We start from the raw sequence: 18890 nt of genomic DNA on the forward strand, positions 1-18890 counted from the left end.
TTGTTGTAACGGTTACCTAGTCCCCGCTTGGGTCATAAGTTATAGTTAAGTTGTCGTCGACGTCATCTAACGGGATGCCCAGGAAACGAGTTGTTTCGGCGGGGTCGGACCATAGGGAACTGGGTGTTAGATGCGTCTAGCCAAGTCAACAATCTTTGTTTACATTTTATGAGGTCAATGACCCATCTGTTTACATTTAGCCAAGTCCATAACCGTTGTTTACATTTAGCCAAGTCAACAACCTTTGTTTACATTTTATGGGGTCAATGACCTCTTTGTTTAAGTTATGACGTCAATGACTCTTTTGTTTACATTTTATGAGGTCATAGACCCTTTGTTTACATTATATGAGGTCAATGACCCATCTGTTTACATTTAGCCAAGTCCACAACCTTTGTTTACATTTAGCCAAATCAACAATTTTTGTTTACAATCGGGTATGACCACTTTGTAAATTGTTTTGATCAAGTCTCCGTATATAAAATGTTTTCATTTTAAAAGATATCTTCACACGATTTGGCATGGACCAAGGCAACGCAACTATCTTCCAACAAATTGTTCGTTGTTACTGTCGCATTGTTGATCATATTACTGTAGTATATAGTCGTTGTTCAAGCTTACCGATCATGTCAGCTTAGTCCGTATACAAAATTTTCTTTGCAGAAACTTGATTTTCAGATAATAATCCATGGGAAATTTTGTGCAGATATCTCGTCAAATGTTAAAGTTTTCCGATCGTTCAGTTTTTATGGCAGTTATATGCTGTCCGATATTGGCGGACAAATGAGCAGCTTTTTCTTGAGGAGAAATGCAAGTGTGCCAAATTTCAGATTGATATCTCGAAAACTGATGGACAAGTTCATGTTTATACAGACAAACAGACTTGTCCAAATTGACACGGCTCGACACGCTGATTGTTTATCTACAGCTGTACTATGGGGTCTACGACGTTTTCTTCTGGGTGTTACAAACTTCGTGGCAAACTTTCTATAGCTTGTTCTGAGTATAGGAATAGGGTAGATTTATTAAATATTAAGATTTATTGTAGAGATCGGGCAGACCGAAGGCCAGGCAGTTAGAAAATTTCGTATCGATTTTGCCTTCAAGTGTTTTATAGTGAGAATTAACCTCCAAAATACAGATTTATGAATTTTAGAACTGTCGGACAATTGGTTCCTGAGATATAGCTTTTTAAGGGGTTATATACAGTTAGAAGGCCGAAAAAAAGTGAAATTTACAGAAGTCTTTCTGAGAAAACTTTCAAATTTATTGATCCAAAAATCTATCTACAAGTATACTCTGAGCTCCCATATACTACGCAATTTAATGGTTTCCGTCGCTCTGCTGACGTTTATAATTGTATTTACATTTGAATATTTACAATTAAGCGAATATAAATATATATGTACAAACAATTATACTCATACATATATATATATATATTTTACATTTATTTATGCGCTTACCTGCATTGTGTACGCCACTGCGTATAATTAATTTACAATGTCCACATTCATACTGGATTGTTACGTATACGCTATGTTGGCATGTTTGAGTACCCAAAACACGTTAAATTTGTCAACAAAAATTAGCGCAAATTAAGCATGAGAGCTAATTGTGCATTTACATTTGTATATATATTTATATATATCTATATATATACTTATTTAAAGATACATATATGTATTATATGTGTGTGTGTGCGCCTGTGTTGCCGGCTGCATCCTGTTGCTGTTCAAATAAATACATACAGACTTACATATGTACATCAACACTCGCGCATTCGCATTTTGAGATTCAGCGATAGTTGTTGTTGTTGTTGTTGTGATGTTCGACAAACAAATTGAATTGAAAATTAATTCCGTTACTAATTTTCATATTTAGATGTCATTGCTAACAAACAAGTTGTGAAGTTTTATGTGTGTGTGTCTGTTTGATGAAACCTTCCTGCCGTTGCCTGTTGGAGAGGAGTGGTAATTGTAGCTAATTCAAATTGAACAGAATTTCATCGCCGAAAGTAATTGTGTTAATTAGTTTAACAAAGCAGCAACAGACAGTCATTACAAGCGGTATATACTTGTATGGTACAGCTATACATACATACTCGTACACATACATATATGTATCTGTAGTCGCACACACTCACGCCTACAATTTCGGCAGCCAGACAGACCTTTGCCGGCATGAATATTTAAATTTCAATCAACGCGCTTTGATGGCGCTGCTTTTGTCGTAATCACACTGATTTGTTGTGACGACGCGCTATGCCACGCCACGCCGCACCAGTCGTTCCGACGCTGATGGGAGGCGCAAAGTAAGCCGGGCATGAGTTGCCGAAGACAATAGCTGCTGGTAAATCAAAACAAAAACGGAAGACATTGTGGCGACAGTGAGAGAATATAGCGGAAAATTAGCTATATATGTATGTATGTACCATATATGTTTTATGTTACATATATACTCACATACACACACACACACAGCATTCTTTGTTGTTTACTTAGATATATAAGTACACGCATACATACAAATATACATACATATGTTCAAGGAAACATGAGTTGTAGCCCGAATTAAGACGATAGTTTTTGTGTGCTTATGTTGTTGTTGTTGTTGTTAATAAGTAGTTTGTTGCGTTTATTGCGTGTGAAAGCTAACGCGAATGCTCGACGCTGACCTTTGGTGATGGTAATTGGGAGAAAAGCTTTCCCCTACATCGCGTGACTGGTCCCTAGCGATAGTGTGCGTTGGGTGTCGAAAGCTTTGACATTTGTTTTTGGTTTTTATTGCCAAAGTTTGTAAAGATGCAAAAGTTGCAGCAGAGCGTATGGAGAGAGTGAGAACAGACCGAGGTTGCGCTCAGAGGGTAACATTTTAAAAAGCAAGAGAAAATGAGAAAATCGTCAACTAAATTAGCGTAAAATGAAATTAAAAGCAAAAACAAAAAAAAAAGTAAACAACTTTTAATCAAAGAGGATTACAGAAGCCACAACGTAAAAGAATAAAAAAAAAGTGAGAGCAATAAATCTAGAACTTGTTATTATTATCGCTTTAAATAATTGCGATGAATTATAAATAATAAAAATTTAAATTTAATAATAATTAAATTTTACAAAAATATGAAAAAAATAAATTGAAGTTATAAAAAACTATGTACTCGTATATAATTAAAAAATATAATACTTAAATAAAAATATAAATAAAAATATAAACAAAAATTAAAACATCTTGTTTATTTTGTCAAATAAGCCTTACTTTAATTTAATAATATTAAATATATTTAAAATATAAAATTGAAAAAAAATTATTATAAATAAAATAAATAAAATAAAATAAAAAATCTACAATGAAATAAAAAAGGTAAATAAAAAATATAAAATAAAAATAAATAAATAAAAAATAATATAAAAAGAAATAAATAAAATAAAAAATAGAAAAAAAAATAAAATAAAATAAAAAAATTAAATAAAACAGATCAAATAATATAAAAAAAAATTATAGTAATATAAAAAAATAAAATAAACTAAATAAACGAAAAAAATAAAATAACAAAAATAAAATGAAGTTATAAAAAACTATGTCTCGTATATAATTAAAAAGTATAATACTTAAATAAAAATATAAACAAAAATTAAAACATCTTGTTTATTTAGTCAAATAAGGCTTACTTTAAATTAATAATATTAAATATATGCATTTAAAATATAAAATGTAAAGAAAAATTATTATAAATAAAAAAAATAAAATAAAATAAAAAATATAAAATAAATAAAAAAAATAAATAAAAAATAATATAAAAAAATAAAATAAAATAAATGAAATAAAATATATAAATTAAAAATAAGTATAAAAAAAAAATAAAACATAATATAAAGAAATAAAAAATAAATAAAATAATATAAAAAATAAAAAAATAAAAAAAATAAAATAAAATAAAAAATAAAATAAAATAAAGAATATAAAATAAAAAAAAAGTAATAATATAAAAAAATAAAATAAATAAAATATAAAATAAATAAATATATAAAAATTAATAAATAAAAAATAATATAAAAAAATAAAATAAAAAATTTAAAATAAAAAACAAATAAATAAATAATGATATAAAAAAAAAAAAAATAAAATAAAATAAAAAAATAAAATAAAATAATAATAAAATAAAAGATGTAAAAAAAATTTAGGAAAATAAAAAATAAATAAAATACAACAAAATATCTTAAAAATAAAAAATAAAACAACGTTAACTTAAGTTTCACCGAAGCTATAATACCGTTCACAGATGCATTTCTTAAAGCATAAAAGGTAATTAAAACATCTTTATTTTGTTTTTATTCGGTCAGTTTGTATGGCAGCTACATGTATAGTTGTCCGATATTTGACAATATTTTCGGAAGTTGTAACGTTGCCTTGAACAATATACTATGCCGAATTTCGTGAAGATATCTTGTCAGATAAAACGCTTTCCATATAAGAACTTGATTTTGATTGTAGAGTTTGTGTGGTAGCTATAACCTATGGTGATTCAATATCGGCGATTTCAACAAACGAGCAGCTTCTTGAAGAGAAAATGACGTGTGCGAAATTTCAGTTCGATATCTCAAACACTGAGGGACTGTCAGTATGACAACTTTATGACTTGACTGCTACAAATAGACCAAATAAGAATTAGAGAGAGATAGGGAGCCTTAGTGAAGGTCCGAAGAAGCAATTTCACACCACTATATTCATCTTGGCCCAAACCAATAGTTAACAGTTAAATTATTGCCACGTATTTAGTCGCGAATTGCGTGCGCTTTTCGGCAATCGCTCTCTTCAATTGTGTCGAGCTGTCTTGTTTGAAAAGAAAAACAGAAACAAAAAAATTGGGAATCTTAATACTAAATATACTTTCTGTGCCTCGGCTATCTACAGTCTTGATACAAATGCTGTTTCTAACTGGGATATCCTCGCACCAAATAATACTGAGCGCTCGAAAATGTTTCAGGCTTCTTTGAAATCGGAAAGTACAGGATGTCAGCGCAACATGAAAGACACAACTGGTAGAATCACGAAGAAGCTTAGACAAAAATTCTTTTAAGTATTAGATTCGTTTAAGGAGAGGACCAAGCTAGCTTAAAATATCTCTGTGATTTTTGAGACATTTAACGCTATCGTAGTTAAATTGAAAGCTATCAAAAAACAACAACAACAATGAGGAACCTTTTTGTTAGAGAGACTCTTTTACACACACAGCAACACGAAAGAGCGAATGAGCGAGCGCACAAACAACGAATATACATACATAACGGTACATCTCAGTGGTGTGCTTGTGATTGCTCTCGACCTGTTTGCGCTTTTTAGAACACACCCATCGGTTAACCGACTTTTGACAGTTGTGTGAAAGCACGGCAAAATGAAAACAAAACTAACAACAACAAGAAGTAGGTGAATGGATGCTGCGATAGGCGTGCACCAGCCACACCGCTCAATCGCCCGAGTGGGTGATTAAGTATGAGAGTATGTATGTATGTGTGATTGTATGTGTATGTATAGAAAGCTAACGGCATCCAACTGACAAGCTTGGCACGAATGTCGCCGGAAGAACAGGCACAAAAGAGTGATAAACAAAGAAGTTGATAAAGCAGAAGAACTAGACAAAGCAGAGGCAACAATAATAGCGACAACACATAACGGTATCCTAGCAGTATACACACACACACACACACATGTAAGCATATCTACACTTGGCAGCGAATGAATTTGTAAGCGCAACTGATAAATGTGCTGCCGAAAGTGGAATTCGTAAATTTGCTGGCTGCTGTAAGCGAAAAGCTTCGCAGGATGATTCAGTTGATTTGGTTGGAGCATACGCAGCGTTTGTTTATCGCGACGGTGAAATTGAAAATATTGTAAGCAACTGTTTTTTTTTTTGGAGATGACATAAAAAGGAATACAAAAAAAAAAGAGCAACGACACAGTGAAAAAACAAAAACAACAAAAGCGAAGATAATAAAAAAAGGGTGAAATCAACAACAACAAGTAAATAAGTGAAAAGAGTGTCAAAACAACAACAACAGCAACACGGAGAAAAAATAAAAATAACTAACAACAAAAACAAGTAAAAAAGTAAAAATAAGTGTCAAAACAACAACAATTAAATTAATAAAAATTTAGTAAACAAACCACAATAAAGAAAATAAAAAGAAAATTAAACAAGTGAAAAACAGCAACAACAAGGCAATTAATAAATATTAAGTAAAAACCAACAACAACAAAGAAAAAAACAATTTCAAAAATATAATAAAAAAAAAACCAACAACAACAAAAAATTGGAAAATTGCAAAATTTAGTGAAAAGCGCCCAAGCGTTGCACTTTCGTGTAGCATGTGCTTTGCAATTCTAAAAAATAACACACATACATACCTATATATGTGTATGTATTGGTGAAATGTGTGCGGTAGGACGCAGTGGCGCTTAACCAAATACTACGCGCGTACGATAAGTGTATAAGCGCGCGTGTATTTGTGTGTATGTAACCGAAAGCGTGGTGTGTGTGAAGTGAAAGAAAGTGAAATATGCCGTTAAGTGCTGGCACAAAAATTACGCCCAAAAAAAAATTTTTTTTTTGCCCCAAAAGTGTTTGAAGTGAACTCCGAATTACGGCGCACTAGACGCGAATTTGCGCAAATTGCACATGTGTGAGTGCTATCTATGTGTGTAAGGAAGCAAGTGCACACATCTATATGTAACGGTAAATATTTTGCTGGCCAAATGTCAGTTACGCCCGCGAATACGCAACCAAAGCAGTAGTGAAGCGCTTGAAGCACACATAAGCACATGTGATAAAAACACACACACACACCCATACATATGCATCTATAAGCAAATTTAATTACACACTTTTATGTGTTTGCGTATGTATACCATAGTGTAGTGTAGTGTCGCGTAGCAAGTGTTAAATATGTGCCAGCCAGCGCGCTAAAGATAAATGCACGTGTATAAGTGTTGCAGCATCGGCGGTTGTGGCATGCTTTAAATGAGTGCCGTGGCATGCAACAGCAGTGCGGCCGCAACATTACACGACTGCCGTAGTAAATAAATGTGGCGTGTAGAAAATTCTGCGACACACACATACATATTTATTGGTACATACATGTGCGCACTCACTAATACATACATACATATGTATGTACATGCACATATGCGAGTTTTTTAAAAATGTGTTAGAATACGTAAACGCGTAGCGTAGATTTTGTGCGGAGCGTGATACAACAGCAGCAATAACAACAACAACAAATAAAAAGTGGCTGGAAAACTCATTGATAATAAGGTTAGCTGGCGTTGCCCTGATCTATGCAAATTTACATGCATACATACATACACATATGTGCATATGTATTTGTGTCTAATTTTGTATACGAAATGCTCCTTTCGGTATATAAATTTAACAATTTGTGCGCATTGCAACATATTATATTTCTCAATTTTGTACAAGAATAAGCTCATCTATGTAGCATGCTTTTAGGCGTTTAAGCCGCATACAATTTGTGTTGACTAACACATCTATTTTTTATATGCTTATATCTAAGCATGCACAAGTCAGCAGACGTTTTTTGTGGCTGTTGCGGGTAAACGCCCAAAAGTATGCAATTAAATTTTTAACTTGAAAAAAGTCTGTATTTCGTGGAAAGCTGATAAAATGTGTGCAAAAATTTTGGTGGATGTAAAGCATGTTTTTTGCGCTATAATTGGAATTTGTGCGTTTGAAGATATTTTTTTTTTGGTTTAAATTGTGTATGTGAAGAAGGGTCTACATTTGGTGAATATTTAAGTTTATAAAAGCTTTTTTTGTAGTACGTTTGAAACTATTAGGCGCAATTGAAGCATTTTTTAACAAATTTTCTTTATTTTCTTAGTAATCAATCAGTATCATAGGTGCAACAAGTTCAGCGAACTCCATGAGATACTTTTCGTGGAAGTAAATAACTGTTTTTTGTTCTACACTTATATATATTTAATATACTATATTACCTTTGATTCAATGCCTCTTATGATTTCCACTTCACTTCGGCTATTTATAGATATAATTTTCTTTATCAAAAAATCGACGTTGAGTGGTAATCAGGATGCTGATTAATCTATATCACCAACCAGTGGCGCTCAATAGAGCCTTATTGAACACATGCGATAAAATTGTAGTGTTAAGGATTTCAGGTATAAAGTATGTATGTATGTTAAGCGGTTATATCCCCTTGTAAGTCGAAATTAGTTTTTGTAATTTTTTTTATTTTAATTTTTCAAAAAATGTTTTTTTGTGAAAAAATTTACACAAACATTTGACTCTAAAATTTCGAAATTATTGTCAAAAGTCTTATTGCTTCGTTGTGTGAAAATCAACAAGTCGATCGGTCCAACTCTTTCAGAGAAATTTTCCTCACCGACTCTGAAAAGAGTGAATGGAAAAAACGCGTTTGGGAGCCGATTACATTAAGTTAAAAAATTCCTACAAAAACGCTCGTATCTCCAAAAATAATTGTTCAGATCAACTTCAAATTTTCGGCGAATATTCTCAAATAATTATGTATTCGTTATATGTATATGCAAAAAAAATTTTTTTTTTTAAATTTACCAATGGATATAACCTCAAAACTAGTAATAGAAGCAACAATGCAAAAAGCAATCAATTCTACAGTAAAAATTTTGACTGTCATATTTCTGTCATAATTCTGGCATACTAATAGCCAAAGTTCCCAAACATAATTATAATTTCACAGTAGAAGATAAAGCTATATTTCAATGTTGAGGAATAAAACTTAAAATTCACATGTTCCCTAAAGATTTTCGCACATAGCAGATGTTTCTTTATTATGTGAGATTTTCGTTATGTCAAACTTAATGACAGGCTGTCAAAACGGCTGTCATTTAATACCGACAACACTTTTTGAGTCAAATTGCCAACATATAGATGAAAATCAAACCAACTTTTTGCCATTTGAATAATAATACCTTCAACAGGGTATATTAAGAAACCGTCGGAGAACGTCGGAGAGTCTATATACCATCTATATACCATATATATGGTAATATATATAAGAGAATAGCGGAATGGTCTGTCTGTACGATCTACGCGAAATATTCCCTCAGTTTTTGAAATATCGATCTGCAATTTTGCACACGTTTTTCTCTCCTCAAGAATCCGCTACCAGGCCATTGTAGGATATAGCTGCCATACACACGATCCAAATCGATCCAAATTTACTTCTTGTATGGAAAACTGTTTTATTTGAAAAAATACTATGTATCTTCACGAAATTTAGCATGCATTTTTGTCCAAGATAATTAAACAATCTCCAAACATATTGTTCAGTTCGGACCACTATAACATATAGCTGCCATACAAACTGATCGATCATAATCCAGATAAAGTTCTTCATAAAATATTTTTTTTAAGTCATTAATATGCTTAATTGAATGAAAAATGAGACTTTTGAAAAAAATATGTTACCCGGCGCCACCTATCGGATATCGAATGTTTTAAATTTGTTGAACTAAAAATGAATGTGAGAAATTTTGTAGGGGTGAAAAGTATGGTTATAAATTGTACTACGTTTACTCAACAAACAGCAAGGGTGAGCTCAATCAATATGTCTAGAGGCTTCCTCGAATCAAACTTTTAAGGCGTAATCTGTTATGCCATTATTCTTTGCTAGACTAACGCTCATAGACAATTGCTCTTGTAATGTAAATCTGACCAAATCTGTAATGTTGCATATAACCTTTATATAACGGTTAATTTATACAGTAAATAGTTCAATTCGGTTCCGAAAGGAGTGAAAGCCAAGGAAGTTCGTCTTAGTCTCGTAAATGCGGGATGGTTGCGAAATAAGTTCCAATAAAATTCAACTTCATTACATTCCCGACAACTTCATAATCGACTTTAGCTTAACTGTTTGGGTATCAATCGGGAAATTACCAGTAAAAACTGAAATAAGAAGACCACAAGACCTCTAGTAGTTCACCACGGACCAGAAGGATATTCATTGGCTCAAGTAAAAGCGAGGTGTTTAATACTGTACTGCAAGAGAACTGGGTACTCGTGCTTACAGACCGGTGATACTGAGACGTCCATGCCTTTTCTGTCGAGCTCATCAGGTTTAGAGTTCGCTACTGCCTGGTCGTAAGAAAATCGGGCTTACCATTAAATGGCTAAATGCAATCAAGTATCCATGACTTGCTAGAGGAGTAAATAGTGTCAAATACTTGTAATGACAGGAAAGTCTAATTGCAAGGTGCTACAATGGTCCCCTGAGCTTAGAACCTTAGAACCAAACGTAGAAAGTATCTCCGCTCCCAGCTTCGAATAGCTCATCTTTGCTGGTATGAATGCAGTTCAGAAAACGTAACGGTGCTTATAATCTGAAGAACTGGAGCCCATGTTCCTAAGCAAATCTAGTGCCATTCAAGAAACCAGCTTCTTTGAGTCTGATAGCAAGTTTATGAGATCTGAGGTTAGTCGATTTGACAAGGCAATATCTGGTAAAACAGGTCAATTTATTTATGAGAAATTCTTTAAACTGTCTGAAAACCCTATCTTCTCTCCTTACTCAAGAACATAAAAACAAATATTCCTACCGCTACAACCAAAAAATACATAATTCTGCGCAACTAATTATATTTTTTACGAAATCATGAACCTACTGCAACTGTAGCCCCAGCCACTGCAGCAGAAATGCTAGTAGCGCAATAAGCATAAAATGCGGCAACCATAAAAGCAAGCGAATAAACTATAAAAAATGCGCAAATGTAAGTGGAGAAGAAAAAATACTCGCAATAAAAAAATATAATCTAACAAACAAAAAAAAGAAAAAGAAATGAAAATAAAATAAAATTGAAGCCAACGTTACCAGCTGAAATACAAGTACGAACACATAAACATCAGCGCTGTGGCCAAAGTGGCGGTTAAGCAGAAACGAAATTCCGAAAAATTTATAAAACACAAAAAAGACTATCAAAGTCAACCAAAAAGCTAACCGCATTGCTGAAAATTGAACCGACCGAGACAGAGAAATGCACAACGACTCGAAATGCATACATATCTACGGGCATATATCATATATAGAGGCATAGGTATAAACAATATTATATGTAGGATATGCAAGTGCAGACAATGCACATCCATTTTAATGCAATGATTCCTATGGGGTTATTAGGGCTGTACTTAGGTTGATGGGTGGAAGTTTTAATGAAAAACTAAATAAGTGAAATTTTTGCTTTGCAATTTCAAAAGCTTACACTTCTACAAAAAATTTTGCATCAAATCAGATTGCAAAAAATATAAAGCATATATAATATATAGGTTTAGTATAAAAATTTATATAAAATATTTAAGTATAATTTACGTGAAAATTTTTTGAAACAACCTAAAGAGCTCGTTTTGTCTCAATTTCGTAAATATTTCTACACAAATATTAAATTGAAGCTGTTGATAGTGTTAGTTCATGCATCTTCAAACGCTAGGTACTCTCGGATATTGAGTTACTATTTCGAAAAACTATGATCTATCCTCTCAATATTGCTATAAAATGATACTACTCTATATACTTTCAATATCTCTCTTACTTTCCGAGATATATTATATATGGGCTTGGGTCGATCTGATATGGTATTTTATCAAGTTTTATTACAGAATTTTAAATTGTCTTATTAAAAACGTTGTATTAATTTCATTTGTTAGATCACACTTGTGGACCGATATTCATATGGTATGAAATATGATAAGGACTAGAATTGGTAAAATTATACGACATCACATATTTTCAGCACCAAATCTCTCTTTGTGTCGATATATAATATATGGTATAAGGCAGCTGGTAAGCCAGACAACTCTATATTCTGTTTATGGAAGCTAGAGGTAGGCATAATCTGATTTTAACCGGTATGAGTTTGACCTAAAAATGGATGAGGTCTGAAAATGGCCGAGTGCTTGATAAGTGTATATAGCTATAATGTAATTCCGATGGTACGTTTCAAGTGCAATTTGTGGTATAACTTCTACACCTGTTCTAGTTTGTAAAAATACCGTTGTGTGGAAAGTATTTACTATTCCTTTTTTCGAAATAGTATCACCAAAAATGACTGTTTTTGCGTTATAGTATTTTTAATAAGGCTAGAATAGGTGCAATATATCAAAAATTTACATGGATCAAATGCCTCTATTCCGTATTTCAAATGTGAATATTCTGATAATTGTTTTAAAACTTTAAGGGTATATTTATAAATATTTAAAAAAATTAACAACAATTTTAGAAAAAAAATTGAAGATTTTTCGAGTTACACGTGATCTCCGACGGCGTTGAAAAAAAGTCCTGCTGCTGTGATTCCGGCCTTGTTTGCGGTTGGCACCTAGGAACAAAATATCTTGATTAAAAAATATTGTTCGTACAATGTCCTACGGTTGCAAAAAATTGAAAATGACCAAATTGGCGGGGTTTTTTAAATTAAGTTGAATTTTACCCAAAATTATGGCCGCCTTTGGCCTGTCAAAATTAAAAACTGGTAGGTCTTTCATGACGATCAATATACAAAACATTTGATAGCGAACGGATCATTTATTTTTGCAGGTTAAATTTTAAATGCATAGTTTATACATCGGAATATTGAAAACTCGATTTCTAAAAAAATTCACGCCAGGTGTGCCTCCTAATACTTAATTTATGACTAGAAACGTACAATACCACGAAGACCATACCAACAATGCCACATATGGCAGATAAAATTTGTTTTAGTACTAGCGATCGTCCGTCGGCAGGCATTGAGAAACTTTCGACCGTATTTCTGCTATGAAAAAGTTGCTCATATAGTTCATAAGAAGATCGAAGGCAGCCTCAAACTTTTAGGACACTTCGGTTATTGGATAACATTAACACTTAACGATTAAAATTGTAGTAAAGAAATGCTTAGAATAATGAGAAGTATGTTGGTAAACACGTGCTCCGGTTTTTCATGGGACTATGTACATGTTATACAGATGCCTCTCAATATATAAATTATATCCACTTGCAAATCAGAGAGAAGACATATTTTTGTTTTTTGTATTTTGAAAAGGCATTTAATAAATAAATAGAGATTATGTACATTTATAGAATTTCATGTACGTTAATAATCAGTGTTTAATTTAGAAAAATTTTGGATTCCCTTCAACCCGTAGCCAATCCCAAGAAGCATTTCCAAAACGCAATATGTGTAGGTGAGCAAAATTTGTCTGCTTAAAGTTATCTCAAATTAAAAAACTAAACAAATTTTGTATTATTATACATTAATACAGTTAATAATCGAAGGACGAGTCAAAACTTGAATGGCTGCTTCCCAAATAACTTAACTTAACAAATAACTTACACTTCAAAGTGACTTAAAAAATCGAAGTTATTATTCCTTCGATCATTACTTGACTAATATAATATATACTCGTATAAAAAGGCAGTGTGAAAATTTCAAGTCGATCGGTCCCGAAATTCTCACAAACACGCTCATATTTCCAAAACTATTTACCTTATCGGAGTAACTTAAATTTTCCTTAAAATATTTTCTTATATTTTCGAAATATAGAAAAAAGTGATTTTTTTGAAATTCACAGGTAAATATAAGCTCTTAAGTTTGCAAATTTTATTCGTGAAAATGCTGATAATTTGCTCAAACTCTTTACAAACACAACCTCACAACAAGGTTTTCATGAAACTTGGTCATGAATTGGTGAATATTGAATTTCGACATGCATGTAAGCTTAGTTTGAGGTTCCAATATATTATATAATAATATACTTTATCGGGGTATAAGAAAAGCGAAAACACACACAAACTTTCTTTCTGCTGGCTAAATGCTAGTAAATTGAACAAAATATTGTGTTAAGTACATTATCCGAGAAGGTGTGCGACTTTGCTAAATATGCGCCAAAATGTAGGCAACGTTTTATTTAACCTACTTTCAAGAATTGCATTTATGAAAAAATAAAAAATTTATTTTTCATGAATTTATGTGATTTTTATTAATGAATTTCCGTCAAAAACAATTAACAATGCTGATGATGATGTTTTGAAAAATGGAAGCCAACTCATGCTCAATGTTTTCTCCTCGATGGGAAAAAGCTAATTGAAATTCGCGATGTTGCACAAGCGACTGACTGACGAAGATAGATTTGCAGAATTTAAATTTATTGGCTGTAGTCGAGCAGTGATGAAACTTAAAGTGAAATGAAGATGACGCTGTTCACGTATAAACAGTAAAACACGTTCGCAGTGCAAAAAAACCAGAAAAAAAATAGAAAAGGAAAAACGGTAAATAAAACAGAAAACAGAAAAAAAACTCAGTAAAAAGAAAAAAAATTGTGTGCTGCTGCGCCAACACTTTTTCCAAATATACGCGCATAAAAGTATGCAAAGACTACTACATACAAACATAGGCTTTTTCACTGCGTTTCTCACCCTCTTTGATTGTATGTGTGTGTGTGTGTGTTTGTTCGCGTTACTTTGGAAAATTTATGTGATATTGTTGTTAGTATTTCTCTTCTTTCCCTCGTTTTACTCCCTCTGCTTGCACACAGCGCTTTTCTGCGATTTCAATTTAACGACAGTGGTGACGAGCGCTGCGTCGGTTTCGAATTTCATTGCCATGCTTCAGTGTCTGCCAATTATTTGCGCACTGATTCATATCCTGCAAAAGTTCGTCCACTTTGTCTAGAGATTTTGCGCTCAACTTTTCGCTGCGGGGCTTATATGTACACCACCATATACTATATAAGTATATGCAGTTGTAAATATATATTTTTTTATTTATTTTATATTTTTTAAACGGCATATATAATATATAAATGTCCACGGTATGTTTGCACTTCATGAAAAAAAAAAATTCTCGAGTCTGCGAATCCGCATTTACTTCATGCTGGTTACGTCAACACGCTCAAGTGCTTGCTTAAGCGCCTGATAGTATGTATTTCGCATTTAAAATTTAATTCGCTGAAACTAGAAATTTTAGGGTCGTAGGCTCATATGTTATGTACATTTTGTATGTTGAGCTTAGTGTGAGTGGCACTTATGTGAATTACCCTTTATATACGTACGTATATATATGGTAAATATATATATATATATTTATGCTGGGTGTGTTGCCCGCGAATAGGTCATCGACCGATAAGTATTTGTGAATTTTTCTGAGCAAAAAAAAAAAACAAATAAGGAAGGGTTAAGTTCGGATGTAACCGAATATTTTATACTTTTGCAACTTGCATGAAGCAAAGCACGAAAAATTCCTTCAGGTGTTGAAAAAACTTTATATTCAAAAATGTTGCGAAAGAATTAAACATCCGTTATTCGATGAAATCGTGAATAAATTACAATCAAATTTATTATCTTCTTTACTTATATTGAAGGCCATAAAGTTAGACTTAGTTTTATTGCTATATTTTAATTCGCGTCAGCTAAAATTATATTAAACACCTTCAAATGAGATCGAGGCAAAATTTAATATATTGGGTTGATGTCCGATATTTACGGAATAAAGTCACCCGGAAGTAAAAAATTCTTTATATTGGGGAATAAGCGAAGTATTGACCCGATTCAACCCATTTTTGACATTCAGACATATATCAGGAAATGATCCTCTCTGAATTTCAATTATATATCTCACACATTGACCGATATTTTCGATAAAAAGTCAGTTATAAGTACTGGGGTTCACATATTCGGTATCTGGCGGCTTGAATAGTTGTAGTACGATTTTGACAATTTTTGGTCATAAGATGGCATACTTTACAGGCACTATTCGTGCCAAGTGTAATCCCGATACATGCATTGCTGCTTGATTTGCATACAAGTGAAAGAAGCAAATGGATTTTCAAATTGTGTTATATGGGAAGTAGGCGTGGTTTCTGTCAAATGTCATCCTTTTTCACACTATGATGTAGAAATGTCAAAATAATATTACATACCGAATGTGGTTTGAAATCGGTCAAGTAGGTCTCGAGATATGTGATTTCACCTAAAAGTGGGCGGTGCCACGCCCGTCGTCCAAATTGGACACCGACCCCTATAAGGCCCTCACGTGTCATCTCAGGTGTAAAATTTATGCCTCTGAAGCATTTAGTTACTGATTTATCGCGCTTTTAGTTGTTTTTAACAAAACCGTTATATGGGGAGCGAGCGGGGTTATAATCCGATTTCATCCATTTCCACATTGTCGGTAGGAGTTCTTAAACGATTTCCCCTAAGCGAATTTGGATTATATAGCTTGAGTAGTTTGGGAGATATGTTAATTAAACTTATTAAGGGCGGGGCCACGCCCACTTTAAAAAAATTTTAAGCTCACAGGTGTGATCAATACTGACCCGGACTGACAAAAAATAAACTAAATTTTCACGTTTGATAAAAGTTTTTATTATGGCCTTCCAAATAGGCTCTTAAGTCAATACAAGCATGCCAACGCATAATCTAATTTTCGATGCACCTATTGTAAGCTTCGACTGGGACTTCAGCGAATTTTTTGATTTTATGCTTTCTGTTCAATTTTAGAGAGTCCCTATATTGTTGGACAGTTTCGATGTTACATTCATAAAGCTACGTCTCGTCACCAGTAATGATTACTTAGATGAACCTAGGGTACTCAGCCTCGTTGTCAAACATCTCTTTTACGACCTCTACTCGACATCGTTTTTGAAATAGATCCAGGTCTTTTAGTGCGAGTCCAGCAATGAAAAAATTCATACCCAAAACATTAACCAAAATCTCCGATAATATTTGCTGGATCATCTTAAAAATTTCGGAAAATATTTTCAAACATAGTATGTGCATTAGAGATATAGGAAATATTTTTTGGTTTTTGAAGTTCAGAAGTAAATATAACCGCTTAAACTATGTCATATTCCGAAATATTCGACAAATAGAAGCTAAATCTTAATTACAAGGCACTTTTATACACCACGATAATGATCGTTTTATATCGAAATTATACTCCAACCTCGACCACTGACCACTTCTTTTCGCTGCAGAAATCTATAAAAGCTTTCTTTTTATTAACTTCGCTTAACTAAGAGTTCTATATACTAGATGTCTGGAGATTAATTACAAAAGTGCTAAAACGAAAAACAAAAACAATAAGAAATTGTTTCTAGTACTGGAACTATTGTTCCCAAACATGCCACACCCTAAAAAATATGCAGCAAAAATTGCCATAAATTCGCTTTCACACAAAATAAACTGAAAGCATACTAACAGGCGTCTGTCGAAGCCATTTACAATTACATACAAACAACTATATTTGTAGGTACAAAACACAGCTAACGGCATATTTGCCAGCATAATGAAGTGTTTGCGAGAGTTTAGAGCGCACAATGAAGCAAATAAATAATAACAGCAACAACAAATGGAACAACAACAACGAAAGAAATGCAAATGTGAGAATGTATGTGAATTGGAGCTATATAAAATATAACGGTAATAAGTGCCAAACGAAGCGCAGTGGAAAAAATATATAAGAGTTGCCATAGGAAAGCAAAAAAAAATTAAAAAAAAAAATAATAACAACAACAAAAATCAACTGCATTTATTGAAGTTTTGCAGTCAATAAAGCAATGAAAAATATATGCGAGATATAGCAATGTGAAATTGTAACTAAAATATATTATATTTACATACATACATGCATGTAAGCATTTAAAATACAAAAACGCTTAAACAAAATCCGAAAAAGTGAATACATTAACTTGCACTAATGCAAAGAAACGTAAAATGCACGTTTTTCTCATAAACACTGCACAGACAGATTCACTTACGCGCACACACACACACACAAACATATGCATATAAGCACGCCTTCAACGCATTCCCCTGTAGCGCATGCAAAATTGAGTTGTGCCACATTTCTTGAGGCCAGTGTCAGTGTAGTGTAGTCAAGTATGCGCAAAACGTGTTAAAATCTCGCCTTTAGCTAAGCTTTAGCTTTGTCTGTTCGCACCGTAAACAGAAGACGAGAAATAAATAAATTTTTTTGCAAACATTTTGCTATTCTGCATAATTTTTATGCGCATACTCCCGTTTACATGCTCCCGCTCCCGCTCTCGCGCACTCCCTCGCCTCCTGTGCGTGTTTATTTTTTTTTTTAGTAATTTGGCACAACAACAACAACAAGTTGTATACATCAAAACTGTTTATTGCAGTTCTCTCATTGAACAAAGTGCCGTTAGTTGACTTTTACACTCTCTCACATTCGCCTTTTGTTTGGTGCATATCACTAAAATACATATACATACAAGTATATTCACCTATATCATACATACATATTCACAAATTTACATATGTGCATATTTCCATATATGTATACATATATACATATGCAAATATATGCTGTGGAATGTTCATAGCGGAGAATCTTTGTCGCTTCTGATTTATCACGCGCTTTTACTTACACTGGGCAAAAACAGCCTGCGTACAAGTTATCAACAAAAATAAATTGTTGGAAAAAATAACTGTATTTACATTTTATAAAAAACATTTAATTTGATATGCATTAAAGGATATTAAATATGTAGTTTTATGAAAATAAAAGTGATTAAATAGCCGATTGTTATATATAAACAAAACAAAATACGGATGAATAGAAAATCCATTAGAAAAAGTCTGCGTACAAGGTACATATGTAATTCGAATAAAGTTACTCTTCATGCGGATTCTTCTTAAAATTTAATAGCAAGTCGGATATTCCCAACGTTTTAAAACTTCCGCTAAGAGTTTTGGCAAGTAATATACAAGCTTAGAGGTTTCTGTCGAAGCGATGTGAGCCCATTGCCCATGCAGCACATCTTTGAGCATAACCTTTGAGTTAATTATGCTTTGTCCCATTGGCACTCACGCTAAAGATTTTGGAGG

The sequence above is a fragment of the Bactrocera oleae genome, chromosome 6 (genome assembly GCF_042242935.1).
Source record: "Bactrocera oleae isolate idBacOlea1 chromosome 6, idBacOlea1, whole genome shotgun sequence".
NCBI classification, from domain to species: domain Eukaryota; kingdom Metazoa; phylum Arthropoda; class Insecta; order Diptera; family Tephritidae; genus Bactrocera; species Bactrocera oleae.